Source organism: Choloepus didactylus, chromosome 7, assembly GCF_015220235.1.
Source record: "Choloepus didactylus isolate mChoDid1 chromosome 7, mChoDid1.pri, whole genome shotgun sequence".
NCBI classification, from domain to species: Eukaryota; Metazoa; Chordata; class Mammalia; order Pilosa; family Megalonychidae; genus Choloepus; species Choloepus didactylus.
The window spans coordinates 33561830-33575612 of NC_051313.1; the positions used below are offsets into that span (position 1 = coordinate 33561830).

At 39.5% G+C, this 13783-nt stretch overlaps 1 protein-coding gene across 2 annotated transcripts in view; it reads left to right on the forward strand.

Annotated features, from left to right (window-relative positions):
- Positions 1-13783, forward strand: part of TSPYL4 (TSPY like 4) — an 84818-nt gene that overhangs the window by 33658 nt on the left and 37377 nt on the right. For both annotated transcript variants that reach the window (XR_005217776.1, XR_005217777.1), the window contains 2 exons: positions 6758-6911; positions 8869-8997. The gene's annotated coding sequence lies outside the window, so the exon portion shown is untranslated. The remainder of the gene's footprint in view (positions 1-6757; positions 6912-8868; positions 8998-13783) is intronic.

Sequence of the window (13783 nt, forward strand, 5' to 3'; positions counted from 1 at the left end):
ATAAAATGTGCATGCTAAATATAATGCTTGGAAAAGGACACCAAATAAAAATTGGGAAATGGCATATATAATGTATTGAAAAATGTAACTTACATTTTAACAATATTTGTCTTCTTTCTCTGTAATTTCAGTTAGATACCTGGGCTTTATGCCAAAGATTCTGATTTAATCTGGGGTGGGGTCACACATTGGTATTTTTAAAAATCTTCCCAAGTAGTTCTAATGTACAGCTAGGGGTACAAATTATTATTTGTACACCCTGCTTGCCCCATTGTAAATCATAAACTCCTTGAGGGCAGGGACTTCTTAATTTTATAGTATTATTATCACTTAACATATAGCCTGTACATGATAAGCAATCAATAAATATTTGCTACCATTATTACTTTAAATGTCATTGTGATTGATGGTTGTTAAAATGTTTACTCTTACTTTATGCCAATTATGCATGGTAGTCTAGATTTAGTAAGTATTCTAATTATAGAATGAGGGATTTCATAGCTACAAATGGAGAATTCAGGGGAGGAAAAGGTTTATACAGAAGTCTTTTAGAGAAAAATTATTCAAACAGTTCATATGAGTGTAGACAAGACAGAGAATTCTTTCTTTCTCTAGCACCATCAAAACTGTAACCCTTGGACTAAATAAAATCTACACAAGTACGGTTTGTGGCCAGCAGTGTTTAAACATTTTTAGATTGTAATGTCTTTGGATAGACACATATAAAGTCTCTAATAGATTGTCACAATCCCCACCGTACTGTACCAAGTACACAAGACCTGGTCTACTGCTGTGTTGGTGTTTGAGTTTGCAACCTGTTATCTCCTCTGATGCCAGAATGAGTGAATCTGAAAGAATCTAGTTTCTTCTTTCTGACATGGTAACTGAACAGATATTACATTCTTGGAGGAGGCATAATCTGGAGGAATATAACATTGGAGGAAACATTGATCTGGAGAGCTCTTAGAGGCCTGCCCTGACTTATTAAAAGGTGTTTAACGAGGCCTCTGAAGAGGACACCAACAGCTGGGAGGAACACACAGAGGCAGCAGGTGGCAGAATCATATACAATAACCTTTGGATAAGCTGGAAGGTCGACAAGATGACTCAGCAAGGTGAGCTTTCATAGGGATAAATAGAATCTTATTAGGTTGAACACTCAGACATACAGGTCCAGCAACAGAGGATCCACTGCTTTTTGGAAGCATCAAGATATACAGACCACCATCTGCTCCAGCTCTACATTATAGGCAATGTGTAATTAAAAAGTCTGGGGACTGTGTTTTATAATTTATTTAGCTAATTCCATATATTTTTTGAGATTTTCATGTTTTTTGGAAAAATATGTGTTCTTTAAGAAGTTGGATAAGAAGCATGTGTTCCCCTCCTCACCCCTAGGTATCTATGTGTGCTACCCGTAAGACAATTAGATTATTAGAACTTCAAGCCACATTAATACCAGTGCAATGTTGAGAACAAAGGAGACAACAATTCCCGCTCCACCAGTCTGTCTCAGACTAAACCTGGGTTACAGGGTTCAATTCTGGATGACATTTTCAAGAGGGAGTATATCTAGAGGAGAATGGAATGACCATGGCACATGAGGGCATAGACACTGGATAAAGGACCTTGTTTAACAAAAACATTCAAAGATCGACTGGCTTGGTCCATGTGGCCCGAAAGGAGAACTTGGGGTGATGGTGCATTATGAAGCCAGAATCTGTGATTCTCAATCCTGGAAGCGCAATGCTTGTAACAGACATCAATTCCTGTGTCTCATCCTAGAGATTTCTGGTGAGGCCCCAGAGATTCACACCTGGCCAACTGGACATGTACCCACCTACAAAACAGGTGACTTCTAAGGAGCTTTCAATGTTAGGATCGCCTGAGTCTGTGCCTCCATGGTGATGTCAGTCAAGTAACTCTTCAGTCACAATGAACACCCATTTCCACAGTACTTCTCATCCTCTAACACATGGCTTTGCTTTGCCTTTTTAGAGGGTTTGTTAAAACACTCCCCGAGATTCAGCAGTTCCGGGGTGCGGCCCCAATTCTGCATTTCTGACAAGTTCCCACATCATGATAATGGTTCAAGGCCCACATTCTGAGAACTACTGCTGTGGAGTGCCCTTATTAAAACCAGATAGCTTTCTGAAAACCATTTTTTCCTACAAGAACTTGATCCTCACTATTTTTGCCAGAAGTGAAAAGCCAGATTAAACATATTTACTGTTATCTGATGAAAATTCTCAAACCTGTGTCTTAAGTTAATGTATCTAAATCAAAAGGTTTTAAGCTTTAAAAAATTGTTTTCATTTCTTTTATAAGCGAAGGTAATATATGCAGGAGTGAAGATCTGAGGGACAGCTTTTCACTGCATTATTTTGCGTTCTTTTCCATTTCTCGGTTATGAGAGCAGTGGTTTTGTATGGTAAAGCAGAAAAAGCCCAAGTTTGGAAGTTGGCCTGGCCTGAGCTTGAATTCCAGATATGCCACTTACTATATTGGTTAAATGATTTTGAGAAAGTCACTAAAATTTTCTTATTCTTAATTTCTTTGTCCATAAAATCTCATGAGATTACTGAGAGGAATAAATAAGTAATGTGGGTAAAATCCATCTCACAGGCTTGAAACAAAATCCCCAAGAGGAGTTCCTTTCTAAACCTTCTGCTTACCTAGATGCTGCTCTTTCCAACCCTTCTGAAGTGGATCTATCGCTGGGGTGAAATGCTCAGATTTTGTGCCTGTTACTGCACTTCCAGAAGCAGAGTTAATTTTTGGAATACAGCTCATTAAAACTGGAGGACATTTTCATGTTCTCCTGCAGATGAGCTGAATGCAGAGCAGTCATGCATTCAATTTATTGTACATATTATGTTATAGGAAAAGATGTGTGGTGGACTGAGTTTCCAAGATGGCCACAACAGTGTAACCCATCTCACATGCTTTTCTGCAATGTCATCTTGCAAGTCCCCCATCCAGAGCTGGAGTCTGTTTCTTCAACCCTTTGAATCTGGGTCAGCCCTTTCACTGCTTTGACCAACAGAATATGGTGCAAGTTGTAAGAAAGAGTTGAGTTTAGCTTTCACATAAAGGCAACATGGAATAGGGAAAATGGAGACTTGGTGGCAGAACTGGCTTTAACTGGCTCCATGGAGAGAGAGCGAGCCATGACATAAGCCTAGAATCAGCATCAACTCCTTATATGGGAAAAATAACCAGGGTTACTGGAATGCAAAGGAATGTAGGGTATAATCAAAGGTGGGAACTCACGGTGGGAAATTTAAACTAGTTAACTCTCTCTCTAATAGGCTGTACAATTCAAACTCACAAAAGCGGGCTAGTCAGCTCTCTCAGATAGGCTGTAACCTCTGGAATACACAGCCAATGGGGAGACAGGGGAGTGACCTGCATATTAGGAGTAGGGTATAACTATTGCTATGTTCTTTTGTTTGGTGCATCTGCCACGTTTCTTTGGTGGTGTGCCTGCTCTTGCAAGATCATGAGTGAATTCTTTTCTCCCCCACAGTTGAGTGAGCATTTATTCTCTTTCAGGTACTGCTTCATTTCTAACAAAGTGACACTGTGCCAGTTCCAGATGTAGCCCTTAACTGGTCTGGCTGCTTCTGTAACTGGTGCCCTGCTGGCAATAGTGCCAGGTGGAGCACTGTTCCAGGTTCAAGACTGTCAACACAGAAAGAATTCAGTGACAGGAGAGGCCAGTAGAAACAAGTAGTAAAGTTTATTAAAGAAAAAGAGAAAGAAGACATGCTAAAGAGCTGGCATGGCTATTTTCAGGGAGAAGCATGCACTGAATGGGAGTGGATTGGTTTTGTTATATAGGAAAGTTTTGCTGTGATCTTATCTTGACCTTTGAATACCTGATGTCTTCTTTACTCTAGGAGGAGACAGTTATCACAGAGATCAGAACTTGTGACCTGCCTTTGCATATCTAAAATTTGCCTTTGGGCAGATGTTTAACAACTTTTATGGCCACATGCTTTTTGTTATTAACTGAGAATTTGCTTTGGGCCCATGATTTTACAAGTGTTTATGGTTTGGGGAGGCTTCAGAGCTTTAGGGGAAATTTTGGCTCCATGAAGTATGCAGCTGAAGCTTTGCAGGTTTGCATTAATTCTTTCGAAACTGAGCAAAAGACCAGGGACCACAGCCTTGATGCCCAATTCTATCCTACTTCACTTCAACTTCCTATCTCTTGGATGCCAGGTGCTATGTAACAAGCACAACCAATCTGAGCCCACCATGCCATAAGGAGCAAGTCACAGGAAGAACTTATGTGTAGGTGCTCCACTTGCCAGCCCCAGCTAGGTGATGAGCTGAGAGCATCAACTGCCAGATGCAGGCGTGAGCTGCCTTGGACATCCAGCCCAGTCAAGCCTTCAGATGAGTGCAGCCCCAGATGACAGCTGAGTGCAACCACATGAGAGACCCCATGTGAGAACCATCCAGTGGAGCCCAGAATCATGAGTGATTATAATAAATTACTGTTTCAAGACACTAAGTTTTGTAGTGGCTTGCTATAGAGAAACAGATAACTGCAACAAGATGCTTTATAATGGAGTCACAATTTCAATTATTCTATCTCTATGCAACTCAAGATAAATTAAGAAAATATTCACAAATGCCTCTAGAAGCAGCTGATATAAAAATCAACATAATTTACATGGTTCTTTTTCATCTCCAAAATATAATTCATCCAGGCTTCCTCAAAACTTGTTGCCCTGCTTCTCAAAGCTCTGTAACATTGCCTGAGGAATAATAATCTCCTAAATCAGGGTTGTGGGACAGCCCTATGACCTAGCTTTCATCAGAATTCCAGGGTTAGGGACATATGACCCCTAAGAGGTTAAAGGACATAGATTTAGATTCTTCTAGATTAGGACAGCCTAATGAAAGCACATAAATATTCCACCTTATAGAAATCTCTTAGAAAATAGGAGATTCTCTATAATAGGCATATAGAAGTTTTACACAAAGAAATATAAATCCTGGACTCTGTAATTTCTACACGTATACAGACTAAGTGCAATAAATTTATATTCATTTAGGATGGCTAAAGAATTGTCACTCTAGTTAATTTAATTTTTAGGTTACCAAATTGACAATTACCAAATATACAACTTAAAAAAAGATAAAACACAATAACCACTCTTAACATTGAAACTATACTGACAATAACATTTAAAGAGATTAAATTGTTGCTGCATAACAAACCATTGCAAACTTGGTGGCTTAAAACAACAATCTATTATTATATCTCATGGTTCTGAGGGGTTGGATGAGCTCAGCTGGGTGGTTCTCACTTGGGGTCTGTCATGTGATGGCAATCAGACACCCCTGGGTCTGGGGTCATCCAAGGGCCTTTACACTCAGTGTCCGCCTCTTGAGCTGGGCTGGCTGGTACAGAGGGGGCGGGCCCAGTACCTCTGCACTTAGCTCGCTTGAGTTTCCCATAACACAGGGGTCTCAGAGTAGTTGGACTTAAATGGCAGTGGCCTTTCCCCAGAGCAAGTATTCCAGGACACCAATGCAGAAGTTGCCAGGATTCTTATGACTTAGCCTCAGAAGTTTTGTATAGTGTCACTGTGGCTACAATTTACTAGTTATATAGGACCAGCCCATTTTCAAGGAGAAGAAAATAGAAGGTTGTGAATCCTGGAAGACACGATTCATTAGGAGGCTATTTTTGGAGACTAGCTACCAAATATACTAATATTTCTGTGTAATTCCTGTTTTTTATTCAGATGTAACTATATGGGATTTTAAGCATTCCATATATGTGGGTTTTCATTAACATTTATTTTAAAATATGTTAATGGTTTTGATTTAATATCAAATTTTATAAATGGATTATTTCTAATTCTTCTTTACTTAATAACTAACATACTTTGATGTTCATTTTTACCAAACTCAGTTCTAAGACCTTCATATCTATTCATGTACTTAATCCTCATAACAACCCTGTGAGATGGATCCTATATTATACCCATTTTACAGATGATGAAACCAAGATACAGAGGAACTTGTCCACATGGCAGAGCCGGTCTGCTTTCAGAGCCTGTACATTTAACCCTACACAATACTGCCCCTCCAGTGATAAGGCATCTTGTTACTGTATAGTAACTTCGGGGTTATCATAAATCCTTGTTTTGCAAATGATACAATATTACACAGAATCACAGTTCAGGTCAATGGGAATTCAGATAAACAAGACTTTGGAATTTCAATAAATTTGTACAAATAAAATTAGATTTCTGCAGAGGAAAAACCTATCTATCCATATACATTTTGTCTAATCAGCACCTAGAGCTGGAAGGGGCCTTAGAAATCATCTGCTGCAACCTCGTTGTGTTAAAGATGAATAACCAGCGACCAAAGATTCTGCTCAAAATTACATAAGCAAACAAACCTGGGAATGGAATAGAGGATTTGAGAATCCCAGTCCACTAAACCTCTCTGCTTACATATCTAAAGCTGTGTGTTTTAGATGTAACTTATCTGGGTGACCACTATCTCTTCAAGAAAAAGAACTTGTTCAGAAGAAAACAGAGGTCCAATGCTTTCAACGGTAGACCTGCTTAATTCTGCAATTCTGGAAAAATGTGCTCTTTCTCAGAATCTCTTGTCGAGGTTCTTTGTCATCACTGAACTGATATGTTGTTCTCTAGGATAGTACTTGGAAACTGAGCTCTCCTGATACCGAGAGGAAAACAATAAAATAAATGTTTTATCGCAGGGAATAAGTATCATCTCTGCTCCTGGGATGCAATGCCCTCCCCTGGCTGCTGAGTGAACTGCTCCTCATCTATCCCTGCTCAGCCCGAGGCACCGTCTCCAAGCAGCGTCCCCCGCCTCGCCACGCCCTCGCCCAGGCACGCCCACCTCTGCAGGTCGGTGATGATGCTCATCATACTGCTTTATAGAGAACACTTTTAATGACCCTGTTTATGTATTCTTCATTCCTCTGAGACTGTGGGATCGTTTAGGAAAGCAAGTCTTTATATTCATATTTAAATTCTTTTTAATGTTTAGTCTAGTAACACATATAACCTAAAATTTCCCCTTTTAACCACATTCAGATATATAATCCAGTGGTGTTAATTACACACACAATGTTGTGCTACCATCATCACCATCCATTACTAAAACTTTTCCATCACCCCAAAAAGAAACTCTGTACCATTTAAGCATTAACTCCCCATTTTCTACCACACACCCTGGCCCCTGGTAACGGATTCTAGTTTCTGACTCTATGAATTTGCTTATTCCAATTATTTCATATCAGTGAGATCATATAATACTTGTCCTTTTGTGTCTGGTTTCGTTCACTCAATATGATGTCTTCAAGGTTCATCCACATTGTCGAATGTTTACATTCTTGATGTCAGTTAAATAATAGATAATCAGTAACTGTAGAAGTAAGTGTGTGTGAGGGGAGAGATAGCAGGCAAAACTTACCAGGTGATCATAAAGACCAGGTGATCATAAAGACCAGCGATTGGCAGACCACAGCCTGAGAGTGATGAAAGAATTTTACATTTTAAAGTGATTATATAGGTACCTTTACAATATCCTCAATTTTGTTTCTTGGGTTAGAAAGCCTAAAAATATTTACCTTTCCGCTCTTTAAAAAAAACGAAATTGCTGATTCCTGACCAGCTATAGCATTTCATTAAAATAGGACAGTAACTGAATAAAAAACAAATAGTTGTAACTCACTACTTGAAAGTGCCAACAAGAATAATGAATGGAATCGTTAATTTGAGAGATTTTGCTTAAAGGCTATGTAGTCTTTCAGGAGAACGAATACACAAAATCATTTGTGAAAAAAGTGCATTTCTGAAAGATGATATGAACACTTTTATGTATCTTCATCAACCCCAGGCATGATGTAATTTACCCTCAATTATTCTTTGGTCTGGATCCTCTGATGGTCTGTTCTATTGAGCCAGAAGAGGAGTCTCTTCACTCTGCCATCTCCCTAAAATAAATCTAAGTCTGCTTTTGCCATTGCCTTTATTCCAGAACTGGAACACTTTGCTTTTAGTTCCTGAATAAAATGTTTTCAGGTTCATCTTGTGTGTTTGTTCATATGCATCAATAGCAGGTGCCAAAGCAAGACACTGCACGCCCAGGGCTAAAAGCTAACAGCTGGTAATATTTTCCTTTGTTAATGTCAGAGGAAATAGAAAGATCCAAGAATGCGCATGATGGCATGATGACGTCATCACAAAGACCTAAAAGCTGTGGCTTGAGATGAATAAAGGCATTATTGCCCAAATACAGTCTTAGAATTTAACTATACCAGAAACTGGAATACTTTCCTTGTAAACAAATTAAGGATGCCTCAAATCTAAAAACCTGTGACAAGTTTTAGGGGCTAACTTCAAAGAGAAATACTGTTAGGTTTCATCTCAAATGGTTTTAAAATGTATTTGCCAGGCACAAAAGCATTTTGGCAGGTTTTGGTTTCACCAAAAGTCAGTCTAGGACTGATATCCCGACTTGAAACCTATCACCTCCTCCAGAAGGGAGAAGCTGGAGAAAATTAGAACTAAAACAGGATAGCCCTGGGGGAAAGCAGGCTCAGAGGTGCACCAATCTTTATTCCTTTTTTAAAAAGTTACAGTTGGTTCTCTTGATTTGAGGCACACAGAGATCAGAAACAATAACAGGAACAAAGGAATCAGTAACTAGACTTTAGGGTTCATTTGCTATGGATGTCTTAAGGAAATCTGCCTCCCACTGAGGACTCAAGTGCTTATAAAATTATTTAATAAACAAAAAACCTGGAATAGAACTTGCACTGTGTCTTTTCTAATCTGTTTTTCCTTTTGTTGCATGTAGTCTACCAGAATGCGGAGACAGCATTTAAGCATATACATGCTGTGCTTGATTCAGCTCTCAAATGAACATAACTAAAATTACAACGTTAGTGAAACCCAGTCCTCATTCTGCAGAGTAGAGAAAGATCAGGTAAGATCTCTGCCTGTGGGGGTGGGGTGGGGTGGTGGGGGAGGGGGGGAGGGAGAGAGATGGGGAGGTGGGGAGGGGGTGTCTCAGGTAGAAAACCCAGAGGGAACCAGAGCAGGAGGGATTTAAGGTGCATAATGCTGCGGTGTGGCTGGCTTCTGGAAATATCTGATCTAGGCCATGTTTTTGACCATCTCAGTTCCTTTTTTCTTCTCTGGTCTGACACTTTTCACCACATTCACTCTTCCTTCCTCTAATTCAACTAATACAAGTTTCTATATCTTTGGTATTTTTTCTGAACAAACAAATGTATAGTCATATTAATATAACAACCATCTTTATTCTTTAAACACTTAAATATAGAAGACTTTGTAAACCAAAAATTAAATGGCAAATCTGCCAGGTTAACATGAAAAATCTAAAAAAAACAAGGATATGACCTTACTCAGGCATCACCTATTTATTTTTCATTTTTAAATTAATGATTTTGAAAGAAGGATGAAGTAGTTTTCTGTTTTCTCTCTTTAAGGATACCATAAGAAAAAAACACACAAAAATTTCCCTTCTACATCTACAGGCCTTATTGACGCTAATAAGAACTGTAGGTAGAAGAATATTTCCCGTTATTCCCTAAAACACATGACCTATATATTGCACGCCTACTTGGGACCAGATGACACAAGGCACCTAGGTCTCAGTCTTGAGAAGGAGACAAAAACAAGGAACTGAAATACAGTTTGAAGTACGCTGCATTAGGCAGGTGACCAAACAGGGCTGCTTGGGAAGAAATGACTAATTCTTCCCAGGAAGGTAGGGCGAGGATTCAAGGGAAGGTGAGGTTTTGATTGGACCTTGATCAATGAGACTCATTTCAGCAGATGGTGAAGGGGATAGGAAGGGCAACCCAACAGAGGATGAACCTAAGAAACGGTCCAGAGTGTGAACTTCAGGGATGTCTGGGGCATGTCCTTCGAAGCTGGAGCTGAGGGTCCACCAGGAACGAATTGGGGCGGGAAACAGGCATTCGTTCTTACTGCCGTGCCTTTGTGTTGGGTGTTTGCTGTTCATCCCATCCCACACTCAACCTGAAACCATTACTTGAAAACTTGTTTCTTCTTGGCTTTTTAAAATTCCACCCTACTTTTGAGGGTCAGCTTAATTTCTCAACTCTCTCTCTTCTCTGAACGTGCCCAACACTTATATTCTATCACCACACTTCAACTCATAAGCATATATTTTTCTATACATTTCATTAATTGCATATTTTTTTTTCCTCCCAGTTAAGCCTTATGAGAGCAATTTTCGTTGTGCTATTATAGTGATTAGCACCACGGTTATTAGATTCTGGACACAGAGAATACATTTAACAGAGGTAATGCAGTTGAAACTTCTTGAGGTTCAACATACTCCCTTGAAATCTCAGAAACACTATTATGTGGTCTAGTAAAAGGAACCATTTCTTCTTCTACAGTCAAAGGTAAACTTCATTTCTACTCAATCTAAAATGAGTCTTACCTATAAATTCGAATAAAGTGGAATCTCAAGGCTAAAGGTCTTAGGGACAGTAATGCAAATATGAATGTTGGTGTATGTAGAGTGGTGTATATTTTAAATATTTTAAATCCTTCAGAATGAAGTGTAACAAATCTGCTGTAAGCAGAAAATAGTACTAGTTAGTAAATCAGTGACATCACTAGTTGCCAGAGGACCTGAATAAAACATTGTAATAAACTATTTACTGATGAAAAATTTGACTTTCTTTCAACCAAGGAAAAAGTTTAAGAAAACATATGACATGTTATCAGAAGAGTACCTTTTGAAAGGAGCTGTCAATATAAACCCAGAGAACCATAAAGCCTGGAGTTACTCAGTAACCAAGAAGGAAACATTCAAAATTCAATTTAAATGAGGCAAATATTTTACTCATAGTATTTGCAAATGTTAGCAATAAACACTAAATGAACTGTGTGTACTCAATGAAGAAAAATGTGAATGAAAAGGAAACTCCACCAGATCTTGGAGAAGACCAGTAACAGTTCAATTTATCTGAAAATGGTGACAAATAAAATGCTTTTCCCTCCAGAAAAGAACTCCATTTCAAACTTTGGATGGAGTTTAAATGTCTTGTGCCAGCAAATCAAATCCTCATTGAGCAGGGGGAAAGGGAGAAAGGAGTTCTTGATCTGCTGATGACTTCATCAAGTAAAGGCTGTGGCTGTTGATGTAAGGAGAGTGGATGTTCCATTCCAGTCCTACTGGAAAAGCTCCAAATGACAGAGCAGTTCTGCACCAGGGCAGACACATGTATGTAGGCATACACAGAATTTGGCCCACGGTTTTCTTGGGTTGTGTGGATCCAAATCAGATAGTCCCAATTCAAATCTCAGATGTGCAATTTACTTGGGTAATTGACTTAGTCGCTCACAGACCTTACACGGACCTGGAAAATGATGAAATAATAGAACCCACCCCATAAATTTACTGTGCAGATTAACTGCAATAACATATGGGAAACAGCATTGTGCTTGGCACACAAACACTCTGTGCTTTGTACCAAGTTCTCTTGACTTAAGTACACGCACTCACGCAACTGTGAAGTGCTGTGGGCCACATTGCATCACAGAATTGCCCTAGATGGGTGCAGAATGCAAGATTTTCCTTACCAAAGTGGAGTTTACCTTCCAATCATATTTTGAAAAAAAAAAAAAAATTTCCCATGAAAATAAACGCCCCAAGTCCTACCTATAGGGAAAGGCCAGGTGGGCCTTTTCTGTCACTTCTAGGGTGAAACACTGGCCTGGATGGCCCTCTGGTCCATTACACATGATTTCTCACCGAGCAATGAGCAGAGAACCCTGGAGTAGCTGCCAAGGACCTTGGGGACCATAAAACCCAATCTTACTGTGCAGATATGAAATCGAGGCCCAAAAGGTTATGTGACTTGCCTGTCAACACAGTGAATAAAAATGCAGTTGGAATGACAATCCTGGCCTCCCGAATCTTTCTTTCCATGTTCCTCACTCAGTGTCTACTTCTATCAATTCTGTTTCATCTCCTTTAAGGTGTTTTAAAGACTTTTTGCAAAGTTGTATAACTGTAATCGGCAAACATGAAATATCAGCAATATTTCTGGACAGACTTTTCAATTTATACCACACATGCAATGGATTCTGTCTGGGAACACTAGATCTAGCAAGACCTTATGCTCTGCATAGCTGTGTGGAGGTTGTGGGACTCCAGGAGGAGGGACTCCTGATTTATACCTCATTGGTAGTTCACCCAGTATGGTTCAATCTGCCAGCAAACTTCCATAGTAAAATAATACCTGAAAAATTATCCTTTACAAAATTTTGAAACCTCAGAAAAGGCTGATGTCCTCTCTGAACACTTTTCCTGAATTCTGGTCCTTTACTTCTGTCTACCCCTGTGCTGGTTTGAAGTTGTTATGTACCCCCAGAAAAGGCCATGTTCTTTTAATCCATTCCTGTGGGTGCAGACCTATTGTGGATGGGACCTTTTGATTAGGTTGTTTCAACTGTGTCGTGACCCACCCAATTCAAGGTGGGCCTTAATCCTTTACTGGAGTCCTTTATGAGGATAAAAGACAGAAAAAACCCAGAGAGCTCAGAAAGAAACACCCAGAGATAGAGCTCACAGAGGGAGAAAAGCCCTGGAGGTGCTGAGAGAGGACCCACAGACACTGAGAGAGAAAGCCACTGAAATCAGCAGCTGAAAGCAATGGAACCTGGGGGCAAAGGACCAGCAGATGCTGGCCATCTGCTTTTCCATGTGACAGAGGTGTCCCGGATGCTAGCAGCCTTTCTTCAGGGTTCAGGTATCATCCTGTTGATGCTTTAATTGGGACATTTTCATGGCCTAAGAACTGTGAATTGTAAGTTAATAAATCCCCATGGTAAAAGCCAACCCATTTCTGGTATAGTGCATTCCGGTAGCTTTAGCAAACCAAAACAACCCCAAAGGATATCATTGTTGTCATTTGCCAGATACATTTTTGTGGACTTGGATACACGTTACTTCACATTTTGATGTGTATCTTTCCAATAAATTCTGATGGACTTACAGACATGTATATGTATTTTACAGTACAAATTTTCTGCAGTTTGCTTTGTTCATTCACCAACATGACTTGGAGATTTAGCCATGTTCTTATAGATATATTCAGCAAATAATTACTGAGCACCTAATCCATGCCATGCACTTTCTAGTTGCAAGAGACATAGGAATGAACAAAGAACATGGTTCCTGCCCACACGGAGCTTGCATTCTAAGTACTTCATTCTTTTGAACCACAGCATAGTAATCCAGTACATGAATATAACACAGATGGTTCTGTCAGCCCTTTGCTGATTGGTTTTTTCATTATTACAAATTCTGAGGTCAGCATCTTTGCATATGATCCTTGTGCACGTGTGAGTATTTCTCTAGGTCTGGTAAGTGAGACTACTGGGCATTGCTATGCACATTTCTAATTTTAACAGATACACTGAGTTTCCTTCCAGATTGGCTGTAATATTTTAGCAGTATGGACGTGAGAATCCCTCCCCACACTTTCAGCAGAACATATTATCAGACTTTTAATTTATGCCAATCCATTGGGTGAACAATGGGCATCTTAACCGTTATTTTACTTTGCATTCTCTGAATACTAATAAAGTAGAGCACCTTTTTGCAGCTTTATTGGCCACTGTGTTTCATTCCTTTTATATTTCCACAGCATACAATGTTGGGAGTGAAGCACTCATCCCAATCCCCAAAAAATGATTATTTC